The sequence below is a fragment of the Bufo gargarizans genome, chromosome 6 (assembly GCF_014858855.1).
Source record: "Bufo gargarizans isolate SCDJY-AF-19 chromosome 6, ASM1485885v1, whole genome shotgun sequence".
Taxonomy (NCBI): Eukaryota; Metazoa; Chordata; class Amphibia; order Anura; family Bufonidae; genus Bufo; species Bufo gargarizans.
Window position 1 is genome coordinate 250,600,199 of NC_058085.1, and position 14,742 is coordinate 250,614,940.

Consider the following 14,742-nt stretch of genomic DNA (forward strand, 5'->3'; position numbering starts at 1 on the left):
CCAATGCTCACACACTAGGAAGGGAATTAACCCTTCTCACACCAGGGAAGGGAAGACAGCCACTTAAAGGGGACGTGCACCCATAAATAAACCTTGTGCACAAAAAGAGAGACAAGGCACACCTACATAGACAGGTTGCCAGGTGCAACCGCATGCACTTACAGCAAGCTGCCTAGCAACAGCTCAGGCTGCTATGCTGCCACATAAATAATGTTGCCAGCGGCAACCACAGGTGAGGCAACATACTTCAGCCCTCACCTGTGATTGACAACCAGACCAGACCGCAGGCAACTGCATGCGGTTACAGGAGTCACGACCATGGCCATGGTCGTGACACTGCTCCTGTCAATTGGTCATTACAATTGCGGCGGTACAAATATCAGACATAAAGATTCTCTCACGCACTGCTCCCCATGGCCTTCTTTTTCTCACATACTGCTCCCCATGCCCTTCTCTTGCACACAGACTGTTCCCATACCTTCCTCTCTTACACGGGCTGTTTCCTATGCCCCCCCCTCCCCCAATCTATCCCTGCCTTGTCCTCTGGATTGCCTGCTGGAAACTATTGTTCTACTTCTGGTTGCAACCTGACTTCGTGCTTGGCTTATCCTTTCGCTTGTTGCATTCTGATTGATCTTCTGCTGACAACCATCACCTTTATTCCTGACCACTGCTCCATTTGTGCTACTGCCATCAGTCCATAACTCTTCATGGGACTGTTACCTGGGAACCCTTCTACAGCAAAGTCTCTACCTCCTTGTGGGGTTAAAGGGCATCTGTCAGTAGATTTGTAACTATGATCCTGTATGACCTGTTGGATGTGCACTTGGCAACTAAGGACATTTGTGTTGGTCCCATGTTCATATGCACCCGCATTACTGAGAAAAATCTTTTTAAATATGCAAATTAGCCAATTTATACCAAGAGGCTCAGCTCTCTCTGCAACTGCTGTGCCCGCTACACTTTCGTTGACAGAGCGAGGCGTGATCACATTTACACTGTCTAGCCCTGACAATCAAAGTGCAGAGGGTGCGGCAGTTACATACAGAGCAGAGCCTCTAGGTTATAATGTCAATGCCCACGTTGCTCCTAAAGGCTCATTTGCCTATATTAAAACATAATTTTTTCTCAGCAATGCGGGAACATAGGAACATGGGACCAACACAGATGCCTTCAGCTGCCAAGCACACATGCAAGAGGTCAGCCAGTTTCATCATAGGTACTAATCTGCTGACAGATGCCCTTTAACGATAAAGATCGGGGTCAGCCAGCATCAAATGGATTAAAATCCACATTTGCAACGATCCCACCGGGGGCATCTGGGGTATCCCTTGCCCCTTAGGAGGTTTCTACAAAATATGTTCCTCTTATAGAGCAAGTAATTGTGACGCCAGTTTCAGTTAAGCAATGAGGTCATGGAGTCCCCTTTGTAGATGGTAGTGTTGGTACCCAGGGTAGGATTGCCAGAGTGACGTAGAGTGGCCTATAGGGTCTCTGTAGATGTTATACGCACGTGTCACGGTGCTCCTACCTGCATATCCTTGGATCCCAGACAAGGTGGTCCGAAGCAGTGCAAAAAGGGGATGAATAACTTGGATGGTGAATTGAGAAGAATAAATGGAGTCCAGACTTGGTATTAACATTGAACACAGCTTTGCTTTGCATAAACAGTAATCCAAACGGTATCTTGGTCATCAGCAGGTATTGGCTTAACTGTGGCAGGCAAACACTTCTGCAACAATCTCAGCTCTTCTATGCTGTAGCTTTCTACGCTCTGCATAGTTAGCTGGAGTAAATAGGAACTTTTCCTTTTCTGCTGGAACTTAGTTTAGCTGTAGTCTGTCTCTTACTTTAATCCTAGGAACTTCCTCCTGGCATCAAGCTCTCTTAGCTTGGAGTTTATAGGCAACTAGCTGATGACCTGGCGTTGCTCGGGTATTTATTTATTGCAATTTTATATTAAATAACAGTAACTTTCACAATTACCGCCCCTTTAACAGTGACCGCCCCTTTAACAGTGACTTTCACAGTGGCCGCCTCTGTCGGTGACTACACCTTTAACAGTGAGTTCACAGTGGCCCCCCTTTAACAGTGACTTTCACGGTAGCTGCCCTTTTAACAGTGGCTTTCATAGTGGCCACCCCTTTAACGGTGACCGAACCTTTTAACAGTGACTTTCACAGTGGCCGCCCCTTTAACGGTGACCGCCCCTTTAACAGTGACTTCGGTGACTGCCCCTTTAACAGTGACTTTCACAATGGCCGTCCCTTTAACAGTAAATTTCACAGTGGCCACCACTTTAACAGTGACTTTCATAGTGGCCGCCCCTTTAACGGTGACCGCCCCTTTAACAATGACTTTCACAGTAGCTGCTACTTTAAGGGTTACTGCCCCTTTAACAGTGACTTTCACAGTGGCCGCCCTTTTAACGGTGACCACCCCTTTAACAGTGACTTTCACAGTGGCCGCCCCTTTAACAGGGACCGCCGAACAGTGACTTTCACGGTGGCCATCCCTTTAGCAGTGACCGCCCCTTTATTGGTGACTTTTACAGTGGCCATCCCTTTAGCAGTGACCGCCCCTTTATTGGTGACTTTTACAGTGGCTGTTCCTTTAACAGTGACCGCCGCTTTAACGGTGACTTTTACAGTGACCGCCCCTTTAACAGTGACTTTCACAGTGGCCCCCCTTTAATGGTGACAGCCCCTTTAACAGTGACTTTCATGGTAGCTGCCCTTTTAAAAGTTACTTTCACTGTGGCCGCCCCTTTAATGGTGACCGCCCCTTTAACAGTGACATTCACAATGGCCGCCCCTTTAATGACGACCACCTCCTTACAGTGACTTTCACAGTGGCTGCCCCTTTAACGGTGATTGCCCCTTTAACAGTGACTTTCACGTGGCTGCCCCTTTAACGGTGACTGCCTCTTTAACAATGAATTTCACAGTGGCCACCCCTTTAACTTTGACCGCCCCTTTAACAGTGACTTTCAAAGTGACCGCCCCTTTAATGGTGACCGCCCCTTTAACAATGACTTTCACAGTGGCTGCTACTTTAAGTGTTACTGCCCCTTTAACAGTGACTTTCATGGTTGCTGTCCTTTTAAACAAACAGTGACTTTCACAGTGGGCCGCCCTTTTAACGGTGACTGCCCCTTTAACAGTGACTTTCACAGTGGCCGCCCCTTTAACGGGGACCACCGAACAGTGACTTTCACGTGGCCATCCCTTTAGCAGTGACCGACCCTTTAACAGTGACTTTCACAGTGGCTGCACCTTTATTGGTGACTTTTACAGTGGCTGCACCTTTAACAGTGACCGCCCCTTTAACAGCAACTTTCACAATGGCCGCCTCATTAACAGTGACTGCCCCTTTAACAGTAATTTTCACAGTGTCCGCCCCATTAGCAGTGACCTCCTTTTTAACATTGACTTCACAGTGGCCGCCCCTTAAACCGTGACCACCTGTTTAACAGTGACTTTCATAGTGGCTGCCCCTTTAACAGTGACTTTCACGGTGGCTGCCCCTTTAACAGTGACTTTCACAGCCCTTTGACAGTCAATTCCACAGCACCCGTCCGTTTAATAGTGGCCCCCTGCCCCCCATGCATGTAGAAGTTGTGCCGTCATATGACTGAATATTTCAGGACCTGCAACTGCAAACTGCTAAAACTTGTTATCAGTTGTTATGGCAACCTGGAGTAGGACCTGCAAGCTTCTTTTTGCTGATAAGGGACATGTGACCGTGTGTATGGCAGTTAGGATTTAAGTGAAAGGCTGGCAAGCTTGTATTGGCTAATGCAGATCATTGTTTGGGAATATCTAAGGAACGGTATGTCCTAGAGAGCTGAGACCCCGCAAGATTTCTTTCCAGGTAGCAAGGGATGTGTATACCAAGTTTCGTTGAAATGGATGGTTGCGTTTTTGAATTTTCGCGGAACATACACATATAGATACACACACACACACAGTACAGAACAAAAGTCTGGACACACCTTCTCATTCAAAGAGTTTTCTTTATTTTCATGACTATGAAAATTGTAGATTCACACTGAAGGCATCAAAACTATGAATTAACACATGTGGAATTATATACATAACAAAAAAGTGTGAAACAACTGAAAATATGTCATATTTTAGGTTCTTCAAAGTAGCCACCTTTGCTTTGATTAGTGCTTTGCACACTCTTGGCATTCTCTTGATGAGCTTCAAGAGGTAGTCACCTGAAATGGTTTTCACTTCACAGGTGTGCCCTGTCAGGTTTAATAAGTGGGATTTCTTGCCTTATAAATGGGGTTGGGACCATTAGTTGCGTTGTGGAGAAGTCAGGTGGATACACAGCTGATAGTCCTACTGAATAGACTGTTAGAATTTGTATTATGGCAAGAAAAAGCAGCTAAGTAAAGAAAAACGAGTGGCCATCATTACTTTAAGAAATGAAGGTCAGTCAGTCCAAAAAATTGGGAAAACTTTAAAAGTGTCCCCAAGTGCAGTCACAAAAACCATCAAGCGCTACAAAGAAACTGGCTCACATGTGGACCGCTCCAGGAAAGGAGGACCAAGAGTCACCTCTGCTGCGGAGGATACCAGCCTCAGAAATCGCAGGTTAACAGCAGCTCAAATTAGAGACCGGGTCAATGCCACGCAGAGTTCTAGCAGCAGACACATCTCTTGAACAACTGTTAAGAGGAGACTGTGTGAATCAGGCCTTCATGGTAGAATATCTGCTAGGAAACCACTGCTAAGGACAGGCAACAAGCAGAAGAGACTTGTTTGGGCTAAAGAACACAAGGAATGGACATTAGACCAGTGGAAATCTGTGCTTTGGTCTGATGAGTCCAAATTTGAGATCTTTGGCTCCAACCACCGTGTCTTTGTGCAACGCAGAAAAGGTGAACCGATGGACTCTACATGCCTGGTTCCCACCATGAAGCATGGAGGAGGAGGTGTGATGGTGTGGGGGTGCTTTGCTGGTGACACTGTTGGGGATTTATTCAAAATTGAAGGCATACTGAACCAGCATAGCCACCACAGCATCTTGCAGCGGCATGCTATTCCATCTGGTTTGCGTTTAGTTGGACCATCATTTATTTTTCAACAGGACACTGACCCCAAACACACCTCCAGGCTGTGTAAGGGCTATTTGACCATGAAGGAGAGTGATGGGGTGCTGCGCCAGATGACCTGGCCTCCACAGTCACCGGACCTGAACCCAATCGAGATGGTTTGGGGTGAGCTGGACCGCAGAGTTAAGGCAAAAGGGCCAACAAGTGCTAAGCATCTCTGGGAACTCCTTCAAGACTGTTGGAAGACCATTTCAGGTGACTACCTCTTGAAGCTCATCAAGAGAATGCCAAGAGTGTGCAAAGCAGTAACCAAAGCAAAAGGTGGCTACTTTGAAGAACCTAGAATATGACATATTTTCAGTTGTTTCACACTTTTTTGTTATGTATATAATTCCACATGTGTTAATTCCTAGTTTTGATGCCTTCAGTGTGAATCTACAATTTTCATAGTCATGAAAATAAAGAAAACTCTTTGAATGAGAAGGTGTGTCCAAACTTTTGGTCTGTACTGTGTATGTGTATATATATATATATATATATATATATATATATATACACACATATATACACATATACACACACACACACACACACACACACACAAGCCAGCCCAGGAGGGGACAAGCAACCATGTAGAACTTTTGAAGGCCCAGCAGAGCAGACAATGCTCTGCTGGCCAGCACAACCTCTCCCCTAGGTAGACTAGACACTGACTCACTAACACTAAACTCCTCCCTCTCTAGAGAGGGCTGGAAGGAATAGGAAGGTTCCTTTCCAGGGAAACTATCACACTGCCAATGTTGCTGCCACCTGCTGGTGAACCAGGCAATTGCATGAACAGTTTCATAGAAAAAATATGCACATTATACAGGGACAGGCTCGGACTGGCCCACAGGGGTACAGGGGAATCCCCCGGTGGGCCCCTGAGCAAGGTGGGCCCCTAGTCTCCCACCCCCTGCACAAGTGGCACATAACAGTAGACTTACTGCACTACATACATATATTTAATGTATAGCACCTCAACCAGCCTATGTTCATATAAAAAACGTGTTTATTTATTATATTTAAATGTATCCATACGGTGGGCCCCCAAAATAAATTTTACTGGTGGGCCCTAGGTACCCCAGTCCGACGCTGTACAGGGATGACATAAAATACCTTTGGATGACATGAATTAGCAGATTAGAGACAGTAGCAAGGTGCAGAAGAGTGGTACAGTAATGGCACTCTGGTTCATTACACATTCTGATAAGTGTACCTAACATTAAGGTGTACCGTTTGTGCATAGTTGTTTCCAAGTTATTACTAATTCCTTCTTTTTACTTCTCAATTATGGTGCTGCGGTTCACAAGATGAACAGTATAACATTGAAAATGCTGCCACCAATCAATATTTCTCAACTGTTTGTGTAAGCCTAAAGTACATTGAATGGGAGGAACAGGGTGCATGCTCAACTGCTGCTCTTTTCAAACTCGATCTGAAAGTGGCCATGTGGTGAGCAGGAACAGAGACTCAGAACCCCTATGCTCAAGATCGGTGGGAGTCTCAGCAGTGGGGACCTCGCTGATCAAACATTTATTACCCGTCTACTCATTTGGCAGTGGCTCGTCTGTCATGTGAACAAAGAATTGGGTATGTTGAAATCCAATATGCCCAATACTTTTCCTCAATATATGTAATCAGCATAATTGCATGTTAATACATATCGCTACTGTTACTGTGCAATGTAACTTGCATCCATGTTGATACATCATGTTAGATGTTTATTTTCATATGTTACATATGTGGATCTTACACCACTTTAGGAATGCCAGCTAGGGTACCCTTAATCTCTCAAAGGGGTTGTTGATATAAGCTCCCATTCATTCCGTGTATGAGTAGAGCATTTCCTTGATCCTATGCTACCCTTGCTCTGCCATAAATGACATTTCCTCTATGTATTTTTATCAACTACTCTAACTCCCATTCCTCTCTAGATTTTTAATTTTTTTTTGGCAGCATGCTGAAGTCCTGTTTGGAGACCTACTGGAAGTACTCCTTGGTATGGAGACTTATTGACAATGCTCCATGGGAAATGAAGAGCACTGGTGAGATGGTTCTCTTTCTTGGGAGATACTGCTTTGCAGAATTTCTTTTTTTTTCAAATTTACCTCATTTACAGTTTTCTCTTATCCCCCCTGCTTGAATACTCCTTCTTGGTTTGTCACGTGACTTCTGTCCCATAATGCCTTAGGGCACTGAGATGTGTCCTGATATCAGCATGCAACACTAACCACATTCCTTGTTCTTTCCAATGACGCTTCCTATGTCCTATATTACAAGGCTCCAATGCAGGATGTAACCGACATCAACTGAATATCGAAACCGATTTGCCAAAGGGAGCAATGGTGGGATAATAAGGTTAGAATAAGGCAGTTAATATAAAGTGTGTTATTTGGGGAAAGTGTTATAACAGCAATAGCAGTTGGGTAGGATACATTTATATTAGTGGCACAAACTAATGTTTATTTAAAAATATATATATCTTTATTACAGTAATCTGACACCCACAACTTTTTCAATATTTCTGTCTTACATTTTCTGCTATGGTGTTCACTTACCTGTCAATTACTTGTCAAAAAAATCCTAAAATCTCTGTTGTGTAAAGAAACAGAGGTGAGGAAGAGTACAGGGTCACCTTCTCAGAACACAGCAAACTCTAAATCTGCAACCTATCATCCTTCACCTCTCCGGTTAGTAGTTAAGGCTACCCCTAAGTGTTCACCGGAGCCCGCTGCTAGGCTTGTTGGACTTGGCTGCTAGCAACTCCGTTTACATCTGTGGAATAAGGCAGCAGAAACAAGGTACAAGCTCAGAGGTAGCAGACCTATCAGAAGACAAGGGGCAGTATGAGAGTAAAACAAGCCAGAGTCAGGAGAGGCAATACCATTAAAAACAACAGACAATGGGAAAATCTAGAAACAAGCTGAACAGTCATAGCCACAAGAAACAGTAGACAAGGGGTTAATCCAAAATCTAGCCATGGTCAATACACAGGGAGGTCCAACAGAAATGCAGCACTGTTCTGAGAACACAGAACAAACAGGAGTCTGTATACAATCACAGAAAAACAAAGTCAGCACAGGACTGAAATCCTCTGGCTGTGGGATTGGACATTGAGCCAGAAACCTGATTGGCTCAGCATCCAGGCTCATAGATAGGTTAATCAGCTGGAACTTGGCTGGTCAGCATAGCAATCCCCCTAAAACAGTCATGCACTGGATTATGATTAGGTAATTTCCTGATAAATTGGCTCTGCTGAACATGCCAAAGGCTACCCAGCAAAGCTGAAAATGGTATGTCAGGATATGTCAGCCTATTTTGCGTGGTCTACTTGCTACTGTGAAAACAGGATTTTTGTTTTATATCAATATTCACATAGAAAGGCCAAAACACTGCAAACAACTCAGGATAGGGAAAATGAAAAGCCTACAAGTACACAAAAGAGGTTGCATACTTATTGCTGTGTTAACCTAGTAAACACGACATGTAAATGGCATGCTCCTTCTGATGCCATATTACGCAAGTATTCTTAATAATAGTAGTGTCATGTGTCTGCAGTACAAGAGAGCTGTCATAAAATCCCCTGGTACCCAGCAAAGCTGAAAAATGATCTGTGGGTAACAGGATATATTTCAGCCTATTGAATACCGTATAATTGCCAGGTTAAAACAGGAATTTAGTTCAGTTCCTTCCCCCCCCCCCCCCTTCTTTTTCTCTCTCATTCTTTCCTTTATTTTTTTTCTCTTCTATATCTTTGCTCATATGTTTTGTTCATCTAATTAAAGACTATTGTGGAATTGTGTAAGCATTTATTATTGTGCTTATTGCAGGCGATGCATTATCTGTCACACTGCATGACTATAGACTATTCTGTAGCTGGCCAGCTAAGACCTGTCCTAGGTTGCTAATACGGCTCATATGTTTATACAGCTAGACCTGCTAATAACCTTAATATAGTTCCTATGTATATATGTTAAAGCCAAAGGCCTCATAAACACAACCGTTGTTTTGGTCCGCATCCGAGCAGCAGTTTTTGTGGCTTGGATGGAGACCCATTCACTTCAATTGGGCCGCAAAAGATGCGGACAGCACTCCGTGTGCTGTCCGCATCCATTGCTCCATTCCGTGGTCCGCCAAAAAACATATAACCTGTCATATTCTTGTCCGTTTTGTGGACAAGAATAAGCAGTTATATCAATGTCTGTCTGTGCCGTTCCGCAAATCCGTGTGTTGCGGATACGCAATTTGCGGACCGCAAAACACACAGCGGTCGTGTGCATGAGGCCAAAAGCAGAGTTATTTAGTGTGACTTTGTTTTGGATGTCATATAAGAGTTATATATTGTGTTTACAGAAGCAGAAAAGATAATATGCCTTGAAGATTCATTATATGAATGAAAGGTAAGCTCAATGACACAGCAGAAACAACAGAAAGCATAGAGTTAAGCCGGAGGTAAGACCAATCACAGCCAGCCTCACACTGAGCAGGAGTCTTGGCCAATCACAGCCAATCTTATGTAAGAAGTCACAGACGAGAAAAGCGACGCCGACACCAGCATTTTCGCAAAAAACTGAAACTTTACTCAACAGTAGAATTAAACACAATCTCAAATGTAGTGAAAATGTCCTGAAGTTACATACGCTCAACTTGAAAGCAGAGACCCCTGTGCTGCATGTCACGCACCCCAAGATGGCCGACAGACACCACTTACAAAGCTTTACTTTTTACTAACACAACTATCACTGCCTTGCTTTACCTATTATTACCCTAGAGAACAAGAATAATTGTGTGGAATGCAAGATTCAGGTGACCCGCTGTGCAGCACAAGAGCTCACATCTTAAAAGGTATATATTATAATTTTCCCTTCCCTTGTTCCAAACGACACTGTTGCACGTGTCCTTAATACTCCCAGCCTAGACGCTGGAGTAGCTTTGTAACACAGTCCTTCTAGCACAATCCTTGTGACATGATCCTTGCAACCTGCTGCACACAGAATCCCTATCTATCTGACTAAATGCAGGCATGAATCACAGTTCTTTTATGTCCAGGCTCCCACAATTTACTGCCATGCGTGCACGATCTGGCATACCGACAACCCGGGTATGGTCTTTATCCAATGGCGACTTAAACCAAATTAAAAGTCATTCCATCCACCATGAGGCCCTGCAGAGTCTGTAGCCACGTTCCATGGCTCTTCCAGCCTTCCAGGTACCGATCCTTTCTCTCCTGGACGACATCTGGTTCGCTGACAGTCATCAGTCACTTCCAACAGTGACCCTGGCCACTCCAAGTCCCACTAACACGAGGATGGCACTCGATGCTGTCTCCTAGTCTTTGTCTAAACATGTCTGCTCAGCTCACATTTCCTGCTTCTTCACAGCAGCAGCACCAGCATGAGTCATCAGCTCCACCTCTTGCATATTCAATCACTTTGCAAAACTTAACTGTGTGGAGGAACAGCAGCCTCTAGTGGTTAAAGAGCACAATGACAACTCTAACAAGTAAAAAATCCACATCAACAGAATTAGAAACCGTATTTAAGCAATGTTGGACGTTTCACCCTCTTACATTTACACTCAGTTTGTGTGGGAAATTCCCCTAGCTGGAATCATTATACACCAGAGGAGAGGAGCTGAACAGACATTCACTCCACTAAGAGCTGTGTTTTATGGAAGCAAGAGGCCAAAATTGGTATTTAGGACAGTTATATAATGTTCCTATTGTTAATATTGTGATTAGAACTGTATATTGAACTAGTTATATGTTTACTTACAGTTCCACCATACAATCCAAATTGCAAACAAATGAACTGCTCATACTGCTAACTGCATACTGCAAACTGCAAACCAAGTTGAGCAAGTAGAACTATTGGTTAACCTCAGCTATACCTCTCAGAGAGATCATAAAGTACTTAAATACCTTAAAGTGAGAGTACAGGCACTGAAGAGAGAAATATATCCACCATTTTATGTTGAATAACAAGATTGAACAGTTGAACCACCATCTTATGCATACTGCCATTTTGTGATACTTTATTCAACACGTGTTTTGTACATGGACTATCTGCTGCTGAGGCGGCAGTGTTATATATGAAGAAAAGTTGAAGTTAATAAAGAATTTATTTCATTTGGTGTGCTCTTTAAACCTACTGTTTCCACAGAACGGCACTAGAAAAATTACAGACAGACAGTCTGGTTGGACTAAAAAGTCAGAGATATCAAAATTCCTCTAATGCCACAGCGCAAAAGGCACTTCATAGTGCTGCGCCTGCCACATATTTGCCGCCTTCTGTTTTGTATTTTAATCTTGAAAATTAATAAAAATAAGATATCATCTATAGTCACATCAAAAAAATAAAAGGTTCTAAACTAATGACTCAGGAAAGGGAAAAGAGAAAGCCTCTGGCACAATGTGGTTTCATGAGACTGTATATTTACTGTTTGTACAAGTGTGCACAGGAGTTTGCATACTTATTGTCGTGTCAATAGTAACTCATTTTGTAGGCAAATTAGAACACTATCACATTGCTAGTAAAGATGAGCGAACCAGTTCATAATGAACTGGGTTTGTTACAAACTTTACAGTTTTTTTGGATGACAGACGAACCCAAACCTTTTCAGGTTCGTTTCGGACAAGTCCAGTAAAATGGCACGTAGTGGCATTTTACTGCACGTCAGTGGGGAAAAAAACACTAGGGAGGAAGGGCTTGCCCTGTTTGGCTCCCCGGCCGATAGACAGCCTAGATGAGCCAATCATTGCTGCAGCAGGCGGGGAGGTGCCCGAGCAGAATGCCATTCTATGCTGGGCTGTGAATGATTCCGGCACTAACTAAATATGGAGTGCTTTAAGTTGATGCAGTGCAGGTCTACTACCTGGCACCAAATACAAAATATAAACCATGCAGTCCATCTAACCTGATATGAATAGGACCGTGTTGTCACAGGATCACAGCCCCTGCTCATTTAGCTAGGTTAGTGCTCTATCTGAAACGCTCACACTTCTCTTACTGCAGATTTTTACAGCAGATTTTGTGGACAAAATTCCACAACTGAAAATCCATTCCATTCACCTCAATGAATGGAACTGATTTTCGGTTGCAGAATTTTCTATGGCGTATAAAGGCACCCTTAGGCAGCTCTCCTAGTTGGCTCCTAATTAGCCAGCACAAAATGAGAGGAGTAAGTGTTGTTGGAAGCTTACCCTTCTCTCCTTCAACTCTAGCAATCAGGCCTCAACTGGCCCACAGAGGAACAGGTTAATCCCCCAGTGGGTGCCTGAACAAGCGTGGGGGCTATTCCCTCAACCCTTGCACAACTAGACTGTACAACATACATGTTGCACATACAGCATCTTAACCAGCCTATGATGCATATAAGAACTGGAAAGATAATTCAGCAAAACTAGTCAGTTTATTATTATAGATGTATCAGGTGGCTGGGTTGACTTCCTGGCACAGTGGCACACCAGCCGGTATCCTCCTTTTTCCTGAGGGATCCAGTTGCTAAGGGGACTCACAAAATATAATGTCGAAATGCCTTGCTGCTGTGTGAGCATGTGTTTCTGTCACCTGTATACTGACAGGGTATGACAGAAGAGTCTGAGGCACAGGCTAGGCAGCAAGCTACTACTGAAAAAATATATATTTTGCCACAGTTTTAGGGAGTTGAAAATGGGGGTGTTGAAGGAAGTGTTATATTCAAATATGTATGCATATATGTCCTGACATACAGTACAGACCAAAAGTTTGGACACACCTTCTCATTCAAAGAGTTTTCTTTATTTTCATGACTATGAAAATTGTAGATTCTCACTGAAGGCATCAAAACTATGAATTAACACATGTGTAATTATATACATAACAAAAAAGTGTGAAACAACTGAAAATATGTCATATTCTAGGTTCTTCAAAGTAGCCACCTTTTGCTTTGATTACTGCTTTGCACACTCTTGGCATTCTCTTGATGAGCTTCAAGAGCTCATCACCTGAAATGGTCTTACAACAGTCTTTAAGGAGTTCCCAGAGATGCTTAGCACTTGTTGGCCCTTTTGCCTTTACTCTGCGGTCCAGCTCACCCCAAACCATCTCGATTGGGTTCAGGTCCGGTGACTGTGGAGGCCAGCACCCCATCACTCTCCTTCATAGTCAAATAGCCCTTACACAGCCTGGAGGTGTGTTTGGGGTCATTGTCCTGTTGAAAAATAAATGATGGTCCAACTAAACGCAAACCGGATGGAATAGCATGCAGCTGCAAGATGCTGTGGTAGCCATGGTGGTTCAGTATGCCTTCAATTTTGAATAAATCCCCAACAGTGTCACCAGAAAAGCACCCCCACACCATCACACCTCGACTCTACATGCCTGCTTCACGGTGGGAACCAGGCATGTAGAGTCCATCGGTTCACCTTTTCTGCGTCATAGAAAGACACAGGTGGTTGGAACCAAAGATCTCAAATTTGGACTCATTAGACCAAAGCACAGATTTCCACTGGTCTAATGTCCATTCCTTGTGTTCTTTAGCCCAAACAAGTCTCTTCTGCTTGTTGCCTGTCCTTAGCAGTGGTTTCCTAGCAGATATTCTACCATGAAGGCCTGATTCACACTGTCTCCTCTTAACAGTTGTTCTAGAGATGCGTCTGCTGCTAGAACTCTGTGTGGCATTGACCTGGTCTCTAATCTGAGCTGCTGTTAACCTGCGATTTCTGAGGCTGGTGACTCAGATGAACTCAGAAGACTCTTGGTCTTCCTTTCCTGGGGCGGTCCACATGTGAGCCAGTTTCTTTGTAGCGCTTGATGGTTTTTGTGACTGCATTTGGGGACACTTTAAAAGTTTTCCCAATTTTTCAGACTGACTAACCTTCATTTCTTAAAGTAATGATGGCCACTCGGTTTTCTTTACTTAGCTGCTTTTTTCTTGCCATAATACAAATTCTAACTGTCTATTCAGTAGGACTATCGGCTGTGTATCCACCTGACTTCTCCACAACGCAACTGATGGTCCCAATCCCATTTATAAGGCAAGAAATCCCACTTATTAAACCTGACAGGGCACACCTGTGAAGTGAAAACCATTTCAGGTGACTACCTCTTGAATCTCATCAAGAGAATGCCAAGTGTGCAAAGCAGTAATCAAAGCAAAGGGTGGCTACTTTGAAGAACCTAGAATATGACATATTTTCAGTTGTTTCACACTTTTTTGTTATGTATATAATTCCACATGTGTTAATTCATAGTTTTGATGCCTTCAGTGTGAATCTACAATTTTTATAGTCATGAAAATAAAGAAAACTCTTTGAATGAGAAGGTGTGTCCAAACTTTTGGTCTGTACTGTATATGCATATACACTCACCTAAAGAATTATTAGGAACACCTGTTCTATTTCTCAATAATGCATTTTCTTCAATGCACGTAGGATTATGGTCCTGGTCAAGACAATCTCCTGAACTCCAAACTGAATGTCAGAATGGAAAAGAAAGGTGGGCTACAACAGCAGAAGACCCCACCGGGTACCACTCATCTCCACTACAAATAGGAAAAAGAGGCTACAATTTGCATGAGCTCACCAAAATTGGACTGTCGAAGACTGGAAAAATGTTGCTTGGTCTGATGAGTCTCGATTTCTGTTGAGACATTCA